At 45.6% G+C, this 24559-nt stretch overlaps 1 protein-coding gene across 10 annotated transcripts in view; it reads right to left on the bottom strand.

The window, feature by feature from the left end:
- Positions 1-24559, bottom strand: part of KIAA1211 (KIAA1211 ortholog) — a 264569-nt gene that overhangs the window by 72119 nt on the left and 167891 nt on the right. The gene's annotated exons all lie outside the window — the stretch shown is intronic.

The following is a 24559-nucleotide window of genomic DNA, read 5'->3' as shown; positions in this document are numbered from 1 at the left end:
TGAGCTTTGGTGTAGGTCACAGATGTGGCTTGGATCCTGTGTTGCTGTGGCTGTGGTGTAGGCTGGCAGCTACAGCTCTAAAAGGACCCCTGGCCTGGGAACCTCCATATGCCGCAGGTGCGGCCCTAAAAAAAGCACACACAAAAAAGAGAGAGATTTATTGCAAGCAATTGGCTTCTTTCTGCCAGATGGGGGCTGGCTAAGCACATCTGGGGCCCACAGGGCAAGTCCTCAGGAGGACAGCCTGAAATTTCTTCCCTCGGGAGCCCCATTTTAAAAGGCCTTTCGATGCACAGAACTAGGTCCACCCAGATCACGCTGAATTATCTCCCTTGCTTAAAGTCAACTGATTATGGACTTAATTTCACAGCAACAGCTCAATTAAAAATATTTGTGTTTGAGCAGACTTGAGGTTGCCAGGGAGAGGGGGAGGGAATGGGATGGACTGGGAGTGCGGGGTTAGTAGATGCAAACTATTACCTTTAGAGTGGATAAGCAATGAGGTCCTGCTGTACAGCACAGGGAACTATTTCCAATCACTTGTGATGGAACATGGTGAAAGATAACACGGGAAACAGAGTGTGCATAGATGTATGACTGGGTCACTGTGCTGTACAGCAGAAATTGACAGAACACTGTAAATCAATTATAATAAAACATTTTTAAACATTTGCATTTGATTCAATAACTGGGGAGTATAGCCCAGGCAAGTTGACACAGCAAAATGACCATCACACGCCACCCCCTGTCAATTTGGCACTCATGCACAACTACGTAAGCCACCCTTCATTTCCAAATCAAGGCCATAATATAAGTCACTTCCACTGACGTGATATAATTATCCTATGTACATCTGGAACACACTCACCTGTTCCCCAGAAGACAAGGCAATGTCTTGGGGTGATGCTCACACTTCTACGACTTAGATACTGATATAAAATTATTACTATGTCTTACGTTAGATGATAAGGAGATAAGAGGGAAGACACAAAAATATGTGGCTAATACACTCATGACAAAATAAGGAAGAGATGCCCATGACACTTATTTGTTTCTGCAACCATCCTGTGGTCGTAGCTGGTCTTCACAGCTCTCCTCTCCCATCACCTGTCCACTTTCCTCTTGCCCTCGGCAAAAACAAGGACCTCAGCCGGCTGTGGCTCTTTGTCTGATGAGTGGACCCTAACTGGCACTCCTGAAGCACCGACCATTAGCTGTCCTGAACTGGGTTCTTATGGTTTTCATTACCCCATAGGACGTGAGACTACTGGGAGATGCCCTCAGGGTCTCCCGTATTGCAGACATGCTCTTCCTCACCTCCATTCTACGGCAGCAGCCCAGCTCTCCCATGGCCCGGCTCTCCCCTGGCCATCAGAGCCAATCGCTCCAGCCCACAGAGAACCTCTTCTCTGCCTGCTGACTGAGAGCCTGAGGAGCCCAAAGGGCTGGGGACAATCTACACAGCTAGTTCAGGAGAACCACTGCTGTATCCCTGATGGAGCTTTCTCCCACTGGACCTAAGAACTCCAGACCAGCAGAACCGAAGGCCAAGGGGACAGGAAGATACATTTTTCTGGTGGATCACTAGGGGTAACAGAGAATTAAGCCACTCCCACTGCCACCCCTTAACTCCTGGACCAGGAAGCCTGGCAATGAGGAGCAGCACCACACAGCGGACACTGACTTAGGATACATGCTGCATCCTAGAGGCCACTGCCCCCGCCCCTCAAGTATTGCTACCTTGCTGGCACCGTGACTGAGTCTTCTCAAGGCCATTCCACTGCTATATGAAGCCAGCTGCTACAGGATGACAGGGAATACGAGAAGACTAGTGAATTCTCTGAGCTTGGGCCTTGATCAGAAGTGATGCTACATGAAATGCCATTATAGTCAATAAGCTAGTCTGTAAGCACAAGGACGATAGTGTTGACAGAAGCACTGCAGGCAGAGAAGGCAAATCTAGAGTGTGTTCTCATAAGAACACAGAGGGAAGCAGTCCAATTTAATGCACTTGCACCAGGTGCCCAGTTAGGCAATGGTGTCCTCCTGGGCACTCAGTGTTGGTCTCTGGCCTTGATGAGAGGGAGTCCGTGCAGAGGCCATCCATAACCTCCATCCTTGATGCCATGACCGTTCTGCTTATGAGCCCATTGGGAAAAGACAGGGGTGGCCGGGACAAGAGGCTAACAGGTATCCAGAATGGCTCATCCTCTTCCCTATTAAAATCCTCCTCAGGTCATCCTTTGGCAAACATCCACGAAAGACATGACTATCTTAAAATCTTGTGCTCATTCAAAGAGGCCTATCAGTATAACTCTTACCTGGATCTCCTTGTCACTGATTTCCCAACCATATTTCTTCTAAGACCCTGGTCATCCTGCCACACCACTGGCCACAATCTATGGACTGTTAGAGATGCACATCTTGGGCCATTTCTTCTTACAAAAAACAAAAAACGAACAATCAGATGTGCTGATTCAAGTTCTGCCCATTGGAAGGATTTCCCTTCACACGGTCCTAGGGCCGCCCTAGAATGAGGCTAGAGCATTATAGCCTTCTTGCGGTGCCTGAATATCAGGAAAAACCATCCATAAACCAGGCCTGAGCTTGGTCTTCCCCAGTCGGCTGCTCACAGGGAACTCATGAGGCCACAGGTGTGGGCTGGGAGCAAGAAGGCAGTGGGCAGCAGTGGGGACACTTTGTGTACCTTCCTTGTGCCTTTGGAGCCAGCCTGTACCTGGAGTCATGGGCAGCACTTCCTTAAGGTGATACAGTGCTGCCAGGCACACCCAGCTTTATGGCTCAGTGGGCCAGACAACACCCAGGTCGTGAAGGCAGCTCAGGTCACGTGGTGATTTAGTGGCCACGGTTAAGCATTCAGTCTCTGCTGACACCCGTGGGCACACCCGAAGCTGTTTCTTCAAAGGAGCATTTTATCTGCAGAGGATAGAGGGCTCTGCTCCCAAACCCTGGGGCTGTGTGTGCTGTGATTCAGCTCCAGGGGCCTCCAAAAGCTCCAAGCAGCAGGGCTAAGGTGCCCTGGGCCTGCTGGACCCTGTGGCATGGAAGCTAGGACCTACTGCAGAGACTTCTCTTGTTCTACCACTACTGAAAACGACAGCTTTTGGGGGTCATGTGATAAATGGGCCAGACCGGAAGCCGACTCAGATGGGGAATATGCTGCCTCTAAAATCCACCTGGCGCTGGACCTTCTTCTGTGGCAGGAGGGGCCAGGTGCCACAACTTAACCTTCACCTTAGAAGGTATGTCACGACGTGTCCCAGGCCACTAGACCCCTAGAAATTGTATTATTGTGAAAACCCCCTAAATTTCAGAGGGGTTTATGTCTCATCCTCTGGCAAAATGTTTTGCCAATATGTCTAGACTAATTGCTACGTCTTGCTCGCCAGGTACAATAACTGTAGCCTCTATGATATTATTATGTTATCACTTACTTCTTTTAAAAACAAACTGATTTTTAAAAATTCAGTGGAAAAAGAATGTATATATGTGTATAACTAAGTCGCTTTGCTATAGAGCAGAAACTAGCACAACACTGTAAATCAACTATACTTTAAAAAAAAGATTCAGTGGTCTCAGTTTGGTATTCTTTAAATCTTGAACAGTTGGTGCTTTCAAAGTCTTTATGTCTTTACCTGGTATCTTCATTAAACTGAGAATGAGGCGTTCCCATTGTGCTCAGTAGAAACAAATCTGACTAGCATCCATGAGGATGCAGGTTCGATCTCTGGCCTCAAGCGATAAGTGGGCTATAGCTCCGATTTGACCCCTAGCCTGGGAACCTCCATATGCCGCAGGTGCGGCCCTAAAAACAAAAACACTGAGAGCGAGGTGGTGCTGATAAATAGAAAAGAGCTCTGAAAATATTAATGTTTACTGAGGACGGCTAAGTGGAAGATATTCAGTAACATGTATAACAATAACTGGTTTAACTGGAAATGAGCTGAAAATTATGAGAAAAACTGCAATACAAGATGCAATTAAGGTAAGTTACAGAATTATTTGGTTACAGATTTCAGAATGATTTGATTGATTGACTAATAACATATTCCAGATTCTCTCAGACCATCCTGTCGGGCTGTTCTTTGATCTGAATCCCATTCTGGCACAATACCACACTGGCTTCCTCTGGTGCCTGCTCTGTTCTTCCCAGGGACACTGTCCTATCTCCCCAGGGACACTGTCCTGTCTCCCCAGGGACACTGCCTTATCTCCCTGAGGACACTCGATGGGCACGACGCAGTCCTTGGAGACTACTGCTCTCCCATCAGGTCTCTCACTTCCAAGCTCAACCTCAGAGAAGAGCCGAGACAACTAACAGGTGCACGCTGGCCATGTCCTATCCTGGACTGACAACCAAGACACACCCACTACTTGTTCTGTGGGATCTTTCCATTCATTCTGGACCAGATACTGACAGAATGAATGACAACCCAATTCTGAGATTCTAAGGGTCAGTGACTTAAATTTCCACTAGACTCTCAGCTGGGTTGTCTCTTTGACTAGCAGCTGTGTGATGTGGAAAAGGGGGAGACAACAAAGCTGTCCTTTGTCCTTTTATGGTTGGGAATAATTTTTGAGAGGCGATCTCATTTCTATGGTAACAGGTGTATCAGGAGTGCAAGCAGCGGCCACACACCTCAACGTCCAACGAAGCCTTCAAGGAGAGTCACGGGAGCTGCTCGTCAAACACAGGAAATCTCGAAAAGGTCACTCCTGAGCCACAAACAGCACGGCTCCAATCTGGGATCTAACGGAGGCCCTCTGGGCTTCTGGGTTTGCTTGTTTTAGCCTCACCACGTCTAACAGTGCCTAAAACCGTGTTTTTGCACACTTTCTCAGCAGTAAGGAGACACGCTCTTCACCTCAAGAGGCCACGTGGACGTGGGGGAAGAGGTTGCAGAGTCGGGACGATCCAGCTTCTCTGGGTCACTCTAGCCATTTTCATCTAGTAAGATGAAGCGACTAAGCTACATACTATCTAAGGTCCCTCCCTGTTCTAAAATTCTATAGACTGTTTAAAAAGTGAGGGAAATCTATGATCTATTCTGGCTCATAAATCCTGTAACTTTTTTCATAAACTGTCTATTAATTATGTTCATTATATTTTTCCATTCTTGGTTTGTCTCCTAATTACACTGGCTTGGTTACCATTGTGCTTATTTTGCAAAATTAAGGATCTTTGGGGCCTGGAAGAGGAAGTGACATAGTCTGCAGGTTGGCAAAGAGAGCCAAGTCATGTCATTTCCTTGTGGAGACTCCAGGCTCGCACTCTTAGGAAGGGTAATACTGATGGAGAAGGAGCTGTGTCACTGTCCCAGAGTCTGAGACCCCTGACATGCCACCCTCCTGCCATGCTGAGGTCTGACTCAATGAATCTTGTCTAAGAAAGTAACTAACATGGGAGCTTCAAACCTGGGCAAAAACACACAGACCTGCCTTCAGACACATTTCTAAGATGTCAGGGACTATATCAGCCACTCAGGGCTCCTTTGAAGTCCTGAAGGGCAAAGTCAGATGGGTCTCAGACAGCCTCAGACGAGGGGCCGATGATACAAATGGAGACAGCTTCAGTGGCTGACCAATTGTGCCCCAGTCTATTCAGATCCTGCCAGCCCTGCAGCCGCCTGCATGCTCTTCTCAACACCTTGTACATTCAGAAATGTACGCCTGAGCTGCACTCTCACTCCCCGAATTATTCCACACCTTGACATCCTGTCCACTAAACTCAGCCCATCTATAGAGAAGCAGTATCATTCTGTCCAGTGCAGCTCAGCACTACCTCAACCAGAGCCCCGTTTCCATGATGATTGGGGACAATGCCTGATTGACAAATATTGACTGCAGTCCTACTGGGTACAGAGCACTGGGGTGGCACCAGCAGACATATCACAGGAATTTCTGAGTTTCTGACACCAGCTAATAACTCAGAATTTAAGAAGAGAGTAAGTTGCTTTTCAAAATTCACAAAGTTTTCAAGATTGTCGCCTTCTCTGAGAAAAAGCTGGGGGGAAAACCCCCTAGTAGCCGTTGAAAGGGCTCTGTACCCATAGGTCTAAAGGTTTAGTGGCAGTGGTGATGTGGTCTGGGTGGGTGAGCTGAATGGAAGATATCAGGTCTCCCCTGAGGGCACAGAAAGCCAGGAAGGACTGGACTAAGGGGAATCCTAAGCCTTCAAACCACTGTGCTTCAAACAGTGGGTGATAAGTCCACTAGTGGGCCATGACCAGGAATGCTTTAAAACTAAGTAGAAAAGAAGAGAAGTAGTGTGGAATACAAAACAAGGTGAGTACAAGTTCAGGAAACTTCATTTCTAGTTTACATATATATTTATATATACAGGTATACATAGCTTTACATACAATATGTTCTGATATGACATATTTCTCCCTGTAGATCAAGTCAAAAATATTTGGGAAATGCTAATTAAAAAAAAAAAAAATGAACACCCTTCCCAGTAAGCTAGGCATGCATTTCAATGCAAGAGCCAACAGCTATTTATTGACATGAGCCGCTGCATACGTGGCGGTCGAGCTGGCTAAATGAGAAAAAATGATGCAGGCAAAAACAAGCTAAGAGCTGCCAAAGTGATTAAATAAGCTCCTGACACTGCCAAAGAGGAGATGGTGTCTGCGCTGCTAAAATCTCTCCTCTGGCTTGGATCATTCTGCTTCTCAAGCAGTGAAACTCTACCTCGGAGTTGAACAAAATCTTCCACCTCTGAATTAAAAAAGCAAGAAAGCTTTATTAAATTCGAGCATTTGTGGCAACCGAGGTGGCTTTTGGAGCATAATTTAAAAACTCCTAATTTGGGGCATCACTTTAAAAAAGGTACTAATTATGCTTTACCTTTTGTAGACATTTTACCTTCTACAGAAAACACCTTCCAAATACAAAATTTCATGAGGAAATCAAATCTGCTTGCACCAGATTCATTTCTGCTGAATCACAGCATCCCTTTCTTTCTCAAATGCCTTTTTCATGAAACAACTTCCAGAAGCTGGAAGTGACGATTGAGTCACTGTTTGTTTGCCACATCAGACTAGAGAAGCTGAGTTAGCTGAACAAGGTCAGATGCCAAGTAAGGGCTCAGATCTAAAGACAGACTTTTGAAAAATATTCTCCATTTTTCAAAGATTCCTTTCCTGGACCAATATCTAAAGTTTTTTGTTTTATTTATTTATTTATTTTTAATCTGATAGAGATTATTTTTTTCTATGATTTTTCTGGTGTCTGTGCTTTTCTTTGATGCTCTCCATTTGCCTTTTTTTATAGTTTTATTTTATTTTTTTACAGAATAAAATACATATATTTAAACACAATTACATTCACACAGATTATTATATCATGGATCTTAAGAAACAGATTAAGTGACTCCCTCTGGAGAAGTGGAATGGAAAATATGCTGAGACAAATAGGAAATTTATTCTATACTTTATCCCTTTTTGCATGGCTTTCATCTTTACTATTTAGTATTATCTATTACATTTCAATTTTTCTTTAAAAATTAGCATTATATTAAAATTTTGTATATTATGCAACTAAAATTTATAAAGAAGAAAGCCTTATATACCATTAAATATTTTATATAGCATAATAAAAAGAATAGCTTAACTGGTAAGAATAACAAAAATAATACACCCTTTCCTCTGAAAATAAGTAAAATTTAAAATGCATAAATTGGTTAAAAAAACAGTGTAACTATATATGTCCTCACAATTTGTTACATTTTATTGATTCTTCAGTATAGGCATTACACCATTCTAGGTGATAAACAAGACATTATAGACCTTACATTATACCATGAAGAGAAATGGTAATTAATAATACAACTGTAGAATCGTATTATTTAATTGTACAGTTGCATTATTTAATTATAATTATCATAAATTCTTTGATGGAGAGGAAATCAGAATCAGATGTAAGAAAACTGCAGCATTCCAAGAATGATGTCAAATGACCCCCTTCATGGTGGATTATGCACTTATTGACTATGAGATATATTGCTTCTTCAGAGATTCCTTGTTTGTGTATCAATTGTAGATTTTTGGTTTGCAGTTATTCTGAAGTTTTGATATAAGAGCCTATACGTATATGAGATTGTTTTAAGTTGTTGTTCTCTTAATTGCAAGTGCATTCCAGTGTCCTGCATTTGTACCCTCCTCTTCTCCTGATTTCTGATTTGGTGGCATAATTTTGCATGGATGATTTTTTATCTTTATTGTATGTATACCTTACTGGTGAGCCTTGTCATTTGTGGAATTTTTGTTTCCTGTTGCTGTCTTTTCTTTTCTGCCTAGAGAAGTTCCTTTAGTATTAGTTGTAAGGCTGGTTTAGTGTTGCTGAATTCTCTCAACTTCTGCTTATCTGTGAAGGTTTTGATTTCTCCTTCAAATCTGAATGAGAGCCTTGCTGGGTAAAGTGATCTTGGTTGGAGGTTTTTTCCTTTCATCACATTAAGTATATCATGCCACTCCCTTCTGGCTTGCAGAGTTTCTGCTGAAAAATCTGCCAATAACCTTATTGGGGTTCCCTTGTATGTTACTTGTTTCTTTTCCCTAGCTGCTTTTAAGATTTTCCGTCTTTAATTTTGGTCAGTTTGATTAATATGTGTCTCAGTGTATTCCTCCTTGAGATTATTTTATATGGTACTCGTTGTTCTTCCTGGATTTGAGCGAGTGGTTCCTTTCCATGTTAGGGAAGTTTTTGGCTATTATCTCTTGGAATATTTTTTCTGTCCCCTTCTCTCTTCTCCTTCTGGCACCCCTGTAATACGGATGTTGGTGTGTTTAACATTGTCCCAGAGTTCTCTGAGACTCTCTTCATTTGTTTTCAATCTTTTTTCTCTTTTCGCTTCTCCCTTCCTAATTTCTTCTAATCTGTCCTCCACCTCACTTATTTGTTCTTCTGCCTCCTGTACTCTGCTGTTGGCTGCTTCTAGTGAATTTTTTATTTCAGTTATTGTATTTTGCATCTCTGCTTGTTTAAGTTTTATATCTTGTATCTCTTTGCTCAGTGTTTCCTGTAAGTAATCCATCTTTTCCAATGTCTTGCATCATCTTCAGCATCAACAGTCTAAAGTCTTTTTCCTGGAGGCTGAGAATCTCCTCATTGCTTAGTTGATATTCTGGGGTTTTTTCTTTCTCCCTCATCTGAGTTATAATTCTCTGTCTTTTCATTTTTACAGGTTTTTGGTGTGGTGACCTTTTTATAGATAATAGAGTTGTAGCCTCTCTCACTTCTGGTGTCTGACCCCTTTGTGGCTGAAGTCAGTATGGGGGCTTGCTGTAGGCTTCCTGATGGGAGGGGCTGATGCCTGCCCACTGGTAGGTGGGGGTGATTCTAATCCCTCTGGTGGGTGGGGCTTAGTCTCTGGATGGGATCAGAGGCAGCTGTGTGCCCGAGGGGCCTTTAAGTAGACTGTTCAGTGAGGGGTGGGGCTGTGATCCACCTGGATTGTTGTTTGCCCTGGGGCTACTCAGCCTGACTGGCTGACTGACAGGTGGGGCCAGATTTTCCCAAAATGGCCACCTCCAGAGAAAGGCATGGCTGCTGAATATTCCCAAGAACTTTGCCTTCAATGTCCTTCCCTCACAACAAGCCACGTTCACCCCTGTTTTCCCAGGAGGTCCTCCAAGAACTGCAGTCAGGTTTGACCCAGATTCCTATGGAGACCTGGCTGTGCCCCGGGACCTAATGCACGTGAAAGTCTGTGTGCGCCTTTTAAGAATGGGGTCTCCGTTTCCCCTAGTCCTGTGGAGCTCCTGTGCACAAGCCCACTGGCCTTCAATGCCAGATGCTCCAGGGGCTCTTTCTCCCAGTGCCAGATCCCCGCACGTGAAGGTTTGATGTGGGGCTCAGAACTCTCACTCCTGTAGGTGAGTCTCTGTGAACCAGTTAGTTTTCAGTCTGTGGAGCTTCCCACCCCGGAGGTATGGGGTTGTTTATATCACAAAATCGCCCCTCCTACCTCTTCTTTTTCTTCTGGAGTAGGGTATCTTTTTTAAGGTTTCTGGTCCATTTGGGTGGAGATTGCTCAGTCTTTAGTTGTGAATTTTGTTGTTTTTAGGAGAGAAGTTGAGCTCCAGTCCTTCTACTCTGCCATCTTAATCCTGTCTCCAGTTTTTCATCTTATCTAAAGGTTTTTGTTTTAGGCTGCACCTGTGACATATGGAAGTTCCCAGGTTAGGGGTTGAATTGGAGCTGCAGCCACCGGCCTACACCACAGCCACAGCAACTTGGGATTTGAGCCATGTCTGCGACCTACACCACGGCTCACGACAACACCAGGTCCTTAACCCACTGAGTGAGGCCAGGGACTGAACCCACATCCTCATGGACAATACGTTGGGTTCTTAACCTGCTCGGCCGCGATGGGAACTCCAATATCCAAAGTTTTGATGAAGCTGCAGGTATCAGGCAAAAGACTGAAGGAGGTCATTCCAGAACTATTAACTGCCTTTACTGACCCTAGAACCACAGAGTGAAGACATGAGTGGATTCAAGGACTCTTTAGATACACCCACTAATGTAAAAGCCCAGGGCTTACAGAGGACGCTTCAAAGATACTTCAAAATATGCTTGTAACTAAATGAAGTTGTAGCAGAGGGATAAATGCTATTTTTACCCCTGGAAAACAGTACCAGTCAATTTTGTTGGACTTCTGCTATGTGCCAGGCTTAAAGTTTTACAAGCAATATCTCACGGCCACACTGTAAGTTGTTACTTCTCATGTTTTATAGGTGAGGAAATTGAGGCTCAGAGAGAGAGATGCTTTGTGCCGAGTTACAAGGCTAATCAGTGCTGAGATTCAAACCCAGTCTAATTCCAAACGCCATTCTCTTAACCATTTCACTGCCTTCTCAAAGTGTGCCTTGGTGCCACCACCTGAATGAGGGCTCAGTGCGCGTGAGGCTTAAACGCCCAGAGTCAGATCCTGGGTCTGAGCAGCAATTCACTTACAGCTACGAGACCCTGGGCAAGTTTCATGGTCTCCTGTGTGAAATACGGATAATAAGAATAATACAGTTTACTGACTTGTAATTAAATGCCACATTGAAAGCCTTTAGCAGAACGTCAGCAAACAGTAAAACACTAGCAATGACAGTGCTTGTTAGTATCATGATGTTCACTGAACTGAGGAATGGGTATGTCTTGAGCTTTGGGCGGCATGTCTTAGCTATTATTCAAAAGAGAAGAGATGAGGAAGTGGAGAAAAGAGGAGAAGCACAGGAAACAGGGAAGCAAAACGGAGAAAGAAGAAAGAGGAAAAAGGAATGTCAGGAGGTACTTAATGAGAAAAAAAAGTGAAAGAGCTTTAGATACCTTTCAGAGCAATTCAGACTTCCTCAGAACATATAAATAAGGTTTCTTTATCCTGTTTCACCCCAATCCCAGAACACAGTAAACCTCACTGGCAGGAGGTAGTCCAGATAGTGAGACAATAATGTCACCTTCTTTGAGGTCGCCTACAATTCCAGACAAGCATATCAATGAGAAATGTTGATAATATATCAGAAAAGTAATGACAGACACATGCATGATTTAAAATTAGAGTTCAAACAACCATGAGATGAAGCGTTCTCTTTTTCCCCAGGAGGACTAGAAACCAGCCTCTGTCCTGTAGGTCATGGCCAGACTCGGGTGACAGGGCCGGGAGACCTGGCACAGGAGGACTACTCCTCCTCCTACATGAGTGAAGGGACTTAGTGAGATGGAGGCTCACAGATTCTGAAAGACAGGTGTCCCGATAAGTGCCTGGTGTTTTGGTGACATGCAGTGTCTCTGAATAAAGCCCTGAGCCTGGGGTATCTTAAGTTTTACAAACCCATGCAGTCTGTGAGCGTCTCTTAGGTGACCTACCTAATGGGAGTGGGAGCAAAGAGGCATTTAATCAGTATTTCCTGGCTGAGCTGAAACCGGGCAGGTTAACTACCAGAAGTTTAAAACACAGTCTCTCATGTATGAGCAAAACGAGGTCCCTCCAACATGTGTTCTTTCCTAATAAGACGCCAGCTCTGACTCAGAATGAGTTGCTTGGAGAAATATTTTCTAGTAACTTGAACGCGGGAAGTTCTCTGACAACAAATTGCACTGAGCTGTCCTCGGCAATGCTCCCAGCTTTTCGGTGGGAAACACACGATGCTTCGGCCTGTGTGCAAGGAGAGGCTGCGCCAGCACGAAAAGCTGACCCCTCAGCCCTCAGGTGGAAGAGGAGTCCATGTCTAGGGCTGCTGGGGGTTTACGTGCTTACTTACTAACTTCCGGGGAGGGTACCACACAGACTTATCAACCCCCCATAGTTTTTATCTTGATAAAATGCTGTGGGATGCTGTAAGCATGAAGCAGCCCGTGCAAAATCCCTCCCAAATTCCACCACAGAACTCTGGAGACTTCCTCTCCCTCTTGTTACTTGGAAGGTTCCCAACTATGGGACAGAGGAAGGTGTTGAGATCCCTCATGAACTCTGAAAACCAAGCCTTTCTATAGATTCCCAGATTGTCACCAGCTGCCCCTCAACAACGGCCAGATGACACAGCTGGAAAAGCAGCCAATCCACTGGCGTGCACGCACAACAGCCAGGTGGGAAGGGGCATCTAGAGAGCAGTTGCACCAAGCAGGAGACTTGGGGCTTCCAGAGATACTGGAACATCTGGGCCCCAACATGGAGCTCATGAGCCAGAGAAGGGAGGAGCAGTTTGCAAGAGGGACCCAAGCCATAGTGGCTTTTGGCTTTTCGGCTTTGGCATAGCCCCAGGACGGGTGCCGGCCGCAGGGCACCAAGCGTGGATTAGGTGACGCTCCCTGCAGCCTGGCAATGCTGCAGCTTTGTCCTGCTGCAGGGAGGTGGGTGGGCTGTGAGGTCCCTCTGAAGGCCCTGCCATTAATGGAGGGCTGGGCGATGTGGCATCAAAACAGCTGCCACGGGGGCCAGATGCTGGAGGCGCCTCTGAGGTCATTAGGGGCGACCTGCTTGCCTACTTCCCCTCAGTTCCCCACTGCAGACATCACGTCCAGGGCCCTTCCCACCTCCACACACTTACCCCCTTGCGCTGACCGAAGCCCAAGCTTCCCAATCATACAAACGAATCTCCCAGCCGGCACGTTAGTGTAGTCAATGACGCAGTCACTGGGACTGCATGCCCCGGGGGCATCTGGTGGTTACAACCAACTGTCTACCATGCAGTGCAGGTTAGGGACAGCTACCGTTGGCCTGGCCTTCGACACAGTTCTAATTCCAGTAAGGAGGGAACGGCCAATGGAGCAGCCAACTCAGGATTCTGCCCCTGACAGTTGCTCTAGAAACACATCATCAAACAGCAGCACTGCCCCCAACGCCACTGAGCTGAGTCCCTTCTTGACCCCGAAGTGACCTTGAGCTCACCTGACTTATGTGGGTGTGTATATGTAATCTTTTCATAAAACGCTACCAAGAAAAAGTAAGGGATTTGAGAGCTCTCATTCTGTTCAGCATTTCCTAGTTTCAGAGGCTAGGAAACAGCCTTCCCCCACTACCTGGCAAAATACAGATTTTCTGACCATCACTGTTATGAGATGCAGCTGGGTGCTCAGGCGGCCGTCTGGGGGCGGACATTGCAGCCTTAGGTACCCACCCCTGCCTCCCTCCATCACAGGGACCTAGAGCAGATGCCAGGCACAGCCTCTGGGCAAAACAGACAGGTGTCAGTGAGAAAAATTTCCTAGTCTATATTCTGCCTGAATCTTATCTAAAAGAAGAGAGTGGAGTTCCCTGATGGCCAAGCAGCTAAGGATTTGGTGTTGTCACTGTTGTGGCTCGGGTTCTAGCCCTGCCCGGGACCTTCCATGTGCCCCAGGTACCGCCATAAACCAAAGAATTAGATGTTTGCTGATACACCCATGATCCTAAGTGCCCATTATTTACTATGTCAACCAAATACTGCAAGTGTGACCTCAGTTCCAGGCAAGGCCCCTGGAGAGCCAGCGTCTGAGAGACTGCAGGCAGGAAGGCACCACTATGTATCCTGCTCTGGGCCTGATGTCTAGTCCCAGCCAAGGCGGCCACTCATCTGCCGCCACCAAAGTCGCAAGAGGAGCTTTGCTTTGCCGCAGAAGACCATGCACCACTCTTGAGAAGAAAAGCTCTGCTCTAGCATTTCTGAAAGATTGAAGTCAGTGCAGAAAATGAAAATTATGGTCACCCTGTTACCTTAGAGAGGGAGAAAGGGCCAAAAGCCTGCGTTCAGAAAATCAGCAAACATTTCAGCATCTGTTTGTTTCTGACTACTCCTATTTTATTTTGGTTTTTTGGTATGTAATGAAATGTGCTATAGAAATCAGGATCAGAGAGGTTTGGGGAGAATCTGAGATTATACTGCACAGACATTCTAGGGAGATGATTAAACTGCTGGCAACTATACACCCATGATAATTAGATAATTAGAGTACCCTTAATTTTTCTTGGGGGGGGGGCGGGTGGCACAGCGTGCAATGTCTTGATGTGGGATCTCAGTTCCCACACCAGGGATGGAACCTTGGCGGCAGCGGTGGCAGCCCTGAGTCCTGACCATTGAGCCACCGGGAACTCCCCAGAGTCTATAAATTTAGATTAATACTCTCATTCACCCCAAAATTATTATTCCTGTCCACTCTGAAAAAGACTTTCTAGGAAGGACTAGGAGATCACCGTATAAGACATGAAATAGTGGTTAGCTGTGTGTGTGTTGGGTGGGGGTCCCCTTCAAGGAGGAAAGTCGCGTTTCTCTGTAAGGCTTCTTGGGAGCAGGGGAGAGGAACCCACAGACATGGCACATGCAGAGAGCGAGGAAGTCTGAGTTAGGTGCACAGAGAGGAAGGTGAGAAAACGAGGGATCAGTGGCAGGGGACATCCAGGCTGCTAGAGGTGTGGGGGGGGCAGACACGTGGGACGTGGTGACGCGGGCTGTGGTGACATGGGGAACGTGTTCAGCACTGAGGGGCTGGAACCGGGGTTAAATATAGGCCTCAAACAATCAGAGCAGACAGGACAGCTACACATGAGCCCGAGGTTCACTCCAAGTGGGACTGACGCTTTAGGACAGGAAGGGTTAGGAAGCGAGGGGGTAGGGGAGGTGACCGACACTTTGGGAGCGAGGACCATTTACCAGGGCTGCAGAGGGTCCTGCAACCAGTGCAGTTGAATTCCAGATGTAAGTTCCAATCAATCAATCAATCAATCAATGCCCAAGGCTAACTAAAGCCTTTGTTTTTCAGATCTGTGCCCTGGATCCCCACTCAGATATCCCAGAGGTCCCTCAAACTCAGTGTGTCTAAAACTAAATGCATCATATACTCTACTAAACATAACATCTGATGATTAGTTCAGATAGTGACATCAGAAACCGGGGCATCATTATCAGGCCCGCTACAACATCGCCAGTGTATGTACTCCCTTCCTAGTTTGGGGAGCCCTTATTGTGTGAATTTTGAAGGGAGCCGGGCAACTCACTTCTTCACACTCTAAGCTTCTGCCTTCAGAACCTCTTAGAGTTTCCAGAATATGCCAAATATAAATGGTCCTGGGAGTTCCAGTCTTAGCTCAGTGGTTAACGAATCCGACCAAGAACCATGATGTTATGGGTTTGACCCCTAGCCTTGCTCAGTGGGTTAAGGATCCCGCATTGCCTTGAGCTGTGGTGTAGGTGGAAGACGCTGCTCGGATTCCAAGTTGCTGTGGCTCTGGCGTAGACTGGCAACTACAGCTCCGATCAGACCCCTAGCCTGGGAACCTCCACATGCCGAGGGTGCGGCCCTAGAAAAGACACACACACACACACACACACAATGGTCCTGAATCGCAGCATTCTCCCATTTTCCAGTAAGACCATCTTCCTACCCCCCCAATCTTTTGATCAAGTTACATACATATTTTGGGGATATAGTTGAAATATAGTCAAAAGTGTTCTTAAAATATATTACCTTAATTATGCCTACATTAAATTAAGTAATATATTAATCTGGAAATACTTTATTATTTAACTCTGACATTTTACAGATCAATAATAAATGTTTAAATCATTTCTTTAATAATCCTTCTATTTTCTCTTCCTTCTCTTCCTGAAACTGTTATTAGTAATATGTTGGACTTACTGGAGTAGTCTCCATTTTTCTTATTTTTTTCTCATCATTGCCCATCCTTTTGGTTTTTTATTTTACTTTCTGGGAAATTTCGGCAATTTCATCTTCCAAACCTTTTATTGAACTTCATAAATGATTCATTTACAAAAATCCCTTCTTATCCTCTGAATGAATAGCATCCTACTCTTTTTTTCATGTAGGCTGTGTCCTTCTCTTGCCTCTTTGGGGATTTGACTACTTGTTCTTGTGAAGTTTTTTTTTTTTGTCTTTTCTAGGGCTGCACCCTCGGCATATGGAGGTTCCCAGGCTGGAGGTCTAATCAGAGCTACAGCCTCTGGCCTACGCCAGAGCCACAGCAACATGGGATCTGAGCCTCGTCTGTGACCTACACCACAGCTCACGGCAATGCCAGATCCTTAACCCATTGAGCAATGCCAGGGATCGAACCCGCAACCTCATGGTTCCTAGTCGGATTTATTAACCACTGAACCACGACGGGAACTCCTTCTTGTGAAGTTTTCTTCTGCTCCCTGCACTGCTTCTGATTCCTCTGCGTTCCCTCTTCCAGTTCTTCACTCTGGTTTCCACCTTTCATGCTGGATGCTTTAATCAAATGTCAAGTGATTCTTAGTTGTCCATTCATATTTAATAATGAAACACGAAAACGCTGTTTTGAAGTTAGCATATGATATGAACTGGTAGGCTACACTGTAGAGTATTTGAGCAAAAGCCCAGGGGTTTTGGTTGGTTGGTTGGTTGTTTTAATATATAAGGTGTATTAGTCAGGTTACAGGCTAACCTGCTACAACGAAGAGGTCCCCAAACACAGTGGCTCATACAAGTTAGAAGTTCACATTTTTCTTGCTGATGGGTGGTGCTGGACAAGCTGCTCTTTCTGGTCCTTCTCTTTTGCTGCTCCACTGCCCCTGAGTCCTGTTCTTGTACACGTGGCTGAGTGGCTGAGGCCGCCTCACCAGCACCAGCCACCACCAGACCACCAGGGAACTCCCCAAGCAAGTTTATCTCTAGAGCGTGAAGTAGAGGATGCTCCCAGGGCTTGGAATGTAGTCAATGGCCCTGCCTCACGGCAGGGGAGCCTGGGAAATGTAGTCTGCCCATTTCCTTGCCCAAAACTGGAGGTGTTCTCTCAGTGAAAAGGGGGCATTAGTCTTCTCCAAATTAGGGGCTCCCCATGCCAGCATCTCCAGGGTTTCTCTGGGGTAGTCCATCTTCTCTAGAGGTGGACCCTCCACCCACTCCCCCCCACCGCCCCTGTCATATCCAGCTGCTGGAGTCCACTGTCAAGTGTACAGACTACACCCCCCCACACCTCCTCTGAGCCTGATCTGAACCTGTAGGTCCTCTGGTTTACGTCCTCCGGAGAACAAACTTCCAATTTCATGTGAGGGGGAGGGGCGGAGGCCTGGCTTCCTGTCCATGGGGAATGGGTGCGATGGCTCCCTAGACAGACCTTCTTCTAACACCCCAATTCTGCCCAATCATTTCCTGTGGGCCCCTGCCTTTACTTCCAAGCTTTTCAGGGGTTCTGTGGATGCCTGTACAGTGGGAGTTTTTAGGTTTGACCTTCCTGTTCTCTTAAGATTCCTCTGCCACTTTTCAGTCTTCAAAAATTCTCGGTCAAGGTTATACACATCTCCCAGCACCATCAGTAGTGAAGTCTGAATTTCTGTTTCTTGTTCAGTTTATTATTTCGGGGAATTGACAAAAGGAGAAGAAAGTGAAAATGGCTTTCCTTTACTATCTCGAAACTGGAAATATCTTTTTCATCTGCACATGATGTTATCACTGGAAATTTTATCTCAAGCCACAAATATCCATTTTCTTAAAATAAGAACAGTTTTATTTTTCTGTTCATCCTGTGAGCATTATTCATGATCTCCACAAAGTAACCACTAATTGTATTTCATTTTAAAGTGATCTTTAAAAAGCTTATTTGCAATGATATCCAAGACTTGCAGTTGTGAAGTCATGCCCCAGCCCCCGCCCCCGACACTTAAATCTCTACTGAATTTCTTTGCTTCCTTTGTCAAATGACCCTCTAAGCATATGAACCAGCAGTGGCACAGGTGGTTCTGGGATACTGTCTTTCCTAAATGATGCTGTGTGGTTCAAAATAAAGTAATTGCAAGCATGCCCTATAACATAAAAGGGTTTTAAAGACCTGAATATGAGGCAACTCTCTTCATCCTGAAAAACAGATTTGGGGAACAAACTTGATATAGGGAGTTTCCTGGTAGTCTAGTGGTTAGGATTCTGTGCTTTCACTGAGGTGGCCCAGGTTCAATCAATCCCTGGTCTGGGAACAGAGTTCCCACCTCAGGCTGTTGCCAAAAACAAAAACAAAAACAAAAACACCTTGATATAAAAGGCTTATAATTCTGCCTGAAAGAACTGGACTCTCTTTTCCCTTCCTATTTCTGTGTATGTTAGATTAAGTACACAATACACCCTCATAGCTTCTTTCTCTGCCTAATGTGTACGCAGCCTTCAAGACATTTCAGGTGTCAGCTCCAAGAAGCCTTTCTTGACCACCTCCCAGATCTCTTCCAGAGGCTGATCGGGTGCTGCACCTGTGTTTCCACAAGATCCAGAGTTCACCCTAAATGACAGTGACTGTATCGTAATCCCTGCCTCATTTGTCACTCTTCCCACTAAACTGTGAGCTCCTGGAGGACAAGGTCCATGTCTTATTTATCTTCACATTCCAAGTGCCTATAAACCATGCCTGGAATATAACACTTGCTGGTTACATATTCACTTACAGAATGAATAAGAGACATGCTGGTTTCCAACTGGAAATCAAAGTCCCTTGATGAAATGAGCGGCAGAGGAATTAGGAGGGATTGTTCTCTCTGGTTACTTCCATTCACTCATTCCTTCAGTGGCTCAAAACTAACTGAACCACACACAGAAAACGACTTCTACAAGACTTAGTTCACTGAAACTTCAGGAGCAGAAATTAACCTTGGAAAAGCAAGCCACTGGATGGAGGGTCAGATAAAAAGAAACATGGGCCTTGAGTATTTGTTTCAGTTAAGACCCTTTGGTTACAATGGACAGAAACTCATCCAGGTTAAAAAGTGGCAGAATTGATGGACTCAGAAAACAGAAAAGCCCTAGAATGTGTAGCCACACTGGAGAGAAGCCACAGAGGGTAGGAAAATTTTGTGGGCACTTTGGGTTAGAGCCTCTACTTTCCATCCATCAACGGGAAACGTGGAAGAAAATGGCAGCTGCTCCAGCCAGGACTTTGCCTGCAGGGTGGACCAGTGACTGCGAGGTTTGCGCGCCTCTGCTGCGCTCACCCACGCAGCTGCCATGATGGGCGGCGCACACCGGCCAGGCGGGCGGTGCAGCAGGATACCTGCCAGTCGTCAGAAGTGCAGAGGGCCTTAGCCGCTGCTGCGCTGATGGAGGGGCGGGGGCAGCATAAGAACCAGTCTCAGATGTAGAAGACAGGCTGAAGGAGCAGCAGGTACAAACTCTGCACCTTCTTTTCAAGGACTGTCTCTGCTGGCATGCAGCTGGCCAGATGGAAGTGCGGCTCTGGGGCCGAGCCTAGCACCTGCCGCCTGCTTACAGCTGTGCTGGTCTCCTGGGACCAAGCAAGCAAAGAGACATGCAGAGCAAAACATGAAGCACACACACTCGGCACGACTGTGCTGATGACTTCTGTGTCGTTTATCTGTGGCTCCAGGGACTCCCTCTTGGGGGGGGGGCACCCCCACGGGGGGGCACCCCCACCCCCACCATGTCAGGTGGTCCCCTGCCACCACATGCTCTGGCATCTCTCTCAGGGTATCTATCCTCTGCATCTTCGTAAATCTTTCCCACTTCTCGAAGGTGAGAGTTCTATCATTCAGACACCTTTCGGCAGGAAGAAGGGTATATATACGTTTTTAGTAAATGAGGTTTATGTCATTACAGCTCTGTATTCTCGGGGCCCAGTGTGTACCTGTCTTGTTAGAGGAATTGAGTAAGGAGAAAATGAATGAAATAAAAATATTTGGAGCTTAATTTATCTTTAAAAGTTGTATAGTAGGAACCATTGGTTTAACAATTCCTCATGACTTTTGTCTGATTTCACACATTCACATCGGCAAATCAGAAGTCCACGTGTCCCTGAAGAAGCATTCATCTTTTCCAAGTCTCTAAGTTTTGAGGTGATTCGACGATGACACTTTGTGCTGTGGTCTGATACTCATAACACAGAGAAGACTTAGGCAGGAAGCTGAGGGCTCATTGACTCTGATGGTGGCCGACTTTGTCTCCACACCGGTCCATTTAACCTGACAGCAACCATTCTATTTCTAGATTTAGACTTTTTTTTTTTTTTTTCAGGTGCAAAGATGACCTGAATTTGCTTCAGGTTCAGTTCTGCTTAGATGCATTTAGATGCTCATTTCAGCTGAACTTGGTGGAAAAGGAGGTTTGGATGGTTCTCTTTATTATTCTTTGATGAAGTCACAGAGTAAGTGTTGATGTTTTACACTGAAGATCAATTTCCACATGTGCACACTGATTGTGGTGCCACCATTCTCCAGTCCATGGTGAGGGATCAGTGAAACGATGTCTGTTCACCATGGTGCCCAGGACATCGCCGGTTCTTGGTACATGTGTGTGGATCTGAATCACTTTAAGTTAATAAAGATTCTAGTCCAAAGATGGTTCCTTTTTTTTCCCCCTCATGGACGGCGAGTTTTCTTACAAGGGCATTTCTTCCTTGGAGGATTGCGGCAGAGAAAATAGAAAGTTTGGGTAGAAGAGTGGGGGATGAAAAGTCTGAAAACAGAGGGGTCTGGATGTTGCTCCCATTTCCCTCTCATCTGCTGCAACCCCCTCAACTCTCTCATGTGCAGAAACCCTCGGCCTTCATTGTGTTTTCTCTGCTCTGCTTCAGGAAGTGAGCAGAAGCCAAAAGGGAGTCAGAAAGCACGTCAGGGAGTTCCCATGTGGCTCAGCAGGTTAAGGATCAGGGCTGTCACTGCTGTGGTGCAGGCTTGATCCCTCCCCTGGGAACTTCCTTATGCCTCGGGCACAGCGCCACCACCCCCCCCCGCCCCCTGCCCAAATAAAGCAGGTCAGAGGGTGTCTTCTCCTCCCTCGCCTGTTGGAGCATCAAATCAGCCTCAGCACCGTGGGACCACACTGAGTTCACGGGAACATTGTGGGCACAGATTCAGAGGAGGACGCTGTAACTAAAGGTGAAGCAGGCAGGGCCCCCAGATACAGAATGGATCCGAGTCGGCAGTGGAATGTGCCGGAGAAGTCCGCTGACCCGACCTTACAACATGGGTCTCACTTTGTTTGGCTTGTTCACCACCAGCACCCTTGTCCCAAGTCGCTCTCGTTTTTGCTCAGGTTACTGCAGACCACTGACATACTCTGTAGAGTAACCAAGGGATCTTTTAGCAGAACAAGGGCAGTGTCTTCACTGCTGGCTCCCCTGCCCCAGCCCTGCCTGTGTCCGCAGCCTCATCATTTCTCACTCCTGCAGGGCACGCTGATCTCTGTGTGGTTCCTCAGGAACACAGACTTCCCTCCTTCTCTGGGCCCCTGCCTCCTCTGTGACCGCCCACCCCCCCATGTCTCCTCCTCCTCTTTCAGTTTCCAGCTGAAGTCTCCCTCCCTCAAGGATGCTTCAACAGCACCCCCCACGCCCCCCGTGCTGCTTGCACCCCGCGCTTCTCCTTCACAACATTCATGGCAACTTACCATCTGTATTTGCTTTTGTGACTATTTCTTTCATGCCCATCACTAGGAAAAGCTCCCTGAGGGCAGACAGACTGTGTTTTACAAACTACTGCGTATCCAGGACCCAACACAGTGCTTGACTCTTTGCTGAGTCGGTGGAAGCAAAAAGGCATTTGTTAATCTCTTCTGTTGGGAACATACTTTGGAGCTGTTCTAAGACCTTTTCTAAGAGACATCATACAGGTAAGGAGCTTCTTTATAAAGATATGGTTCCTTTTTATAAAATTTAGAGGCATTATCTTCAATCCACCACAGCTCCAATTAGTGACTTATCCTCCACCACCGCTATATCTACCAGTGCCTACTCTCACTGTTCTGGCCACATTACCCAACATGGGCTTGCAGGAGACACTGAATGGGACACTGAACTTGAGGGCGGGGGGCTCCTTGTGACTCAGTTTCCAAGTCAGTAAAAGGAGGGGGTTTGAAGCAGCTGCTATTTAAGACCCTAACTGAAAATTTCAGATCTTATGAGTTATTAATTCAACAAAAAAAATATAAACCAGTAACTCACGAAATAGATAAAAATGGCCAGCACACTCCAAGAGTAGCCAAAGAGTAAACTAGAAAAATCAGACACCGTCTTTGCAGATCAGATTGGCAAAGATGAAAAATAATAATACCTTCGTTCCGCATTTCCTTTTTCACAAGCATCATTTGCATCACTGGCCAGTGTTGGAAGTGGCTGCCTGGGTCTGTGTATCCAAGTCTTGAAACTACATGTAGCAGACTGTGTTCCCGAAGACGGCCTCACCGTGCAGCCTGCCACCCCACAAGCTCTGCCTGCAATGAGGTGCTGAGCACTCTCAACTAAGAGGTGGGGGTCTACATGCCCCCCAACCTGCGTGGTCTGTACAGTAGACATGCTACTGCATGGCCTCTGAGGCCAAGCTGGAAAAGGCCACTTCCACCGGGGCTCTGTCGGGAGATAAGCCTTTGGAGCCCTCACTGCCATGGCAGAAGCCAAGCTACCCTGAAACTGCAGTGCTGAAAAAGACCAGAGAGAGACAGAGAAGGTGCCCGAGTCCCAGCTGTCCCCGCGCCTAGCCGTCTGACTTCCTTCTGATGTCTCTTTCACTGTGGGTGAAAGCCTTCAGCAGGTCCCAGCCTCCCAGCCGACGTCACATGCAACAGAAATCAGCCATGTCCCACCTGAGCCTGGTCCAAACTGCAGATCCGGGAGTCAAATTAATGCTGAGGCTTGAAGTACTAAGTTTTAGGTGGCTTGTTACATAGCACCAGACAATTAAAACATTATATACAGTGCTGGGTTAAAAGATATCTATATTCATGTACACACACACATACACACACACACACACACAGAGTTCTGGAGTAGTTTGTTATGTAACACTGGATAACTAGAAATTATATATTAATATTTATAATATCACATAGTTTATATAACTTATTGCTATCTTTAAAGACATCTATATAGTTTACACATCTGTGTGTATACATCTATCTACAGATGTACAGATATAGATATTTTTAACCTAGCAATTTCAGTTCTAGGAATTTATGCTAAGGAAATGCTTGGAAAGTTTACAAAAATGGCTACATAGCATTATTTATAAAATGAAACATTATGAAACCATGCAAAATATTCAGCAATCAGGCAACTGATTAAATGTATTACTTTATGTTCATATGATCAACTATGAAGCACCCACATCAAAAACGATGCTGCATTTTCTGACAGGACACTGAGTCATGAATCACAAACTATGATTAATTAAATTCTTTGCACCCAAGGTCCCTTTTTCCTACCAGTCTTTTAATAGGATCTTATGTACAAATAGGCAGACCTTAGGTGTCAAAACTAGATTAATCATATTCATCAGTGGTTCATGCCTGGCTCTCTGTAAATTACTTCTTTGTACAAAGATATGAAAGCATACTTCCCTACGCCCTCACCAGCAAATGTTCCCCCCTCCGTGCCCCCACGGCTAGAAAATAATCTCAGTGCTATGTACTTTTTATATATTTAGTATATAAACCCCTTGTCATACACTGCAAATATTTTTCTGTTTGCCTTTGAACTGGTTTCATGGTATATTTTGTAGCATATAAGTTATACTATGTCAGACTTTCTAGGATCGAATCTTATCAAATCTCTTCCATTTCAATTGCTTAGACCTTTGTTTTCAAAGCTAAATACACTGTTAATGATTAGCATTAGTGGAGGTGGAAGTGGCTGAACAGACTCATCTGCATGGATGGTATTTTCTACTTGAACACTTGAAGGATAACCTTCAGCAACTATTCTGCTGCCACTGTTCCCAGAAGCTGTACACTTGTGTAACTGAGAGTTCTTAACAAGCGGTTTCGCTGATACTTTTTTGTTCAAAACTGAGCAGTTCCATTCCTCAATGAACTGAACTTTACTGATGGGGCTGTGAGCTGATATTTAATGAGCCTGCAGCACTACAAAGCATGCTGCTCCGTTTCTTGTTGCTCTAAGGAAATAAAAATAACCTTCAAAATAATCTCTCTATAGACATCTCACAAAATGCAAGGTTCTAAGTTCTGTAATTTTTCAGTTTTCCTAAACAGAGTCCTTTAGTGGTTTATGCAAATGTAGGCAGCTCCAGCTTTAGATACCTTAGCTGCTTTTGATGAAAGCCTTGACTTGACAAACACCCTAAGATCTACTGCTTTATGGCTC

Source organism: Sus scrofa, chromosome 8 (genome assembly GCF_000003025.6).
Source record: "Sus scrofa isolate TJ Tabasco breed Duroc chromosome 8, Sscrofa11.1, whole genome shotgun sequence".
Lineage (NCBI taxonomy): Eukaryota > Metazoa > Chordata > Mammalia > Artiodactyla > Suidae > Sus > Sus scrofa.
This window is presented reverse-complemented; position numbering and strand designations above follow the sequence as displayed.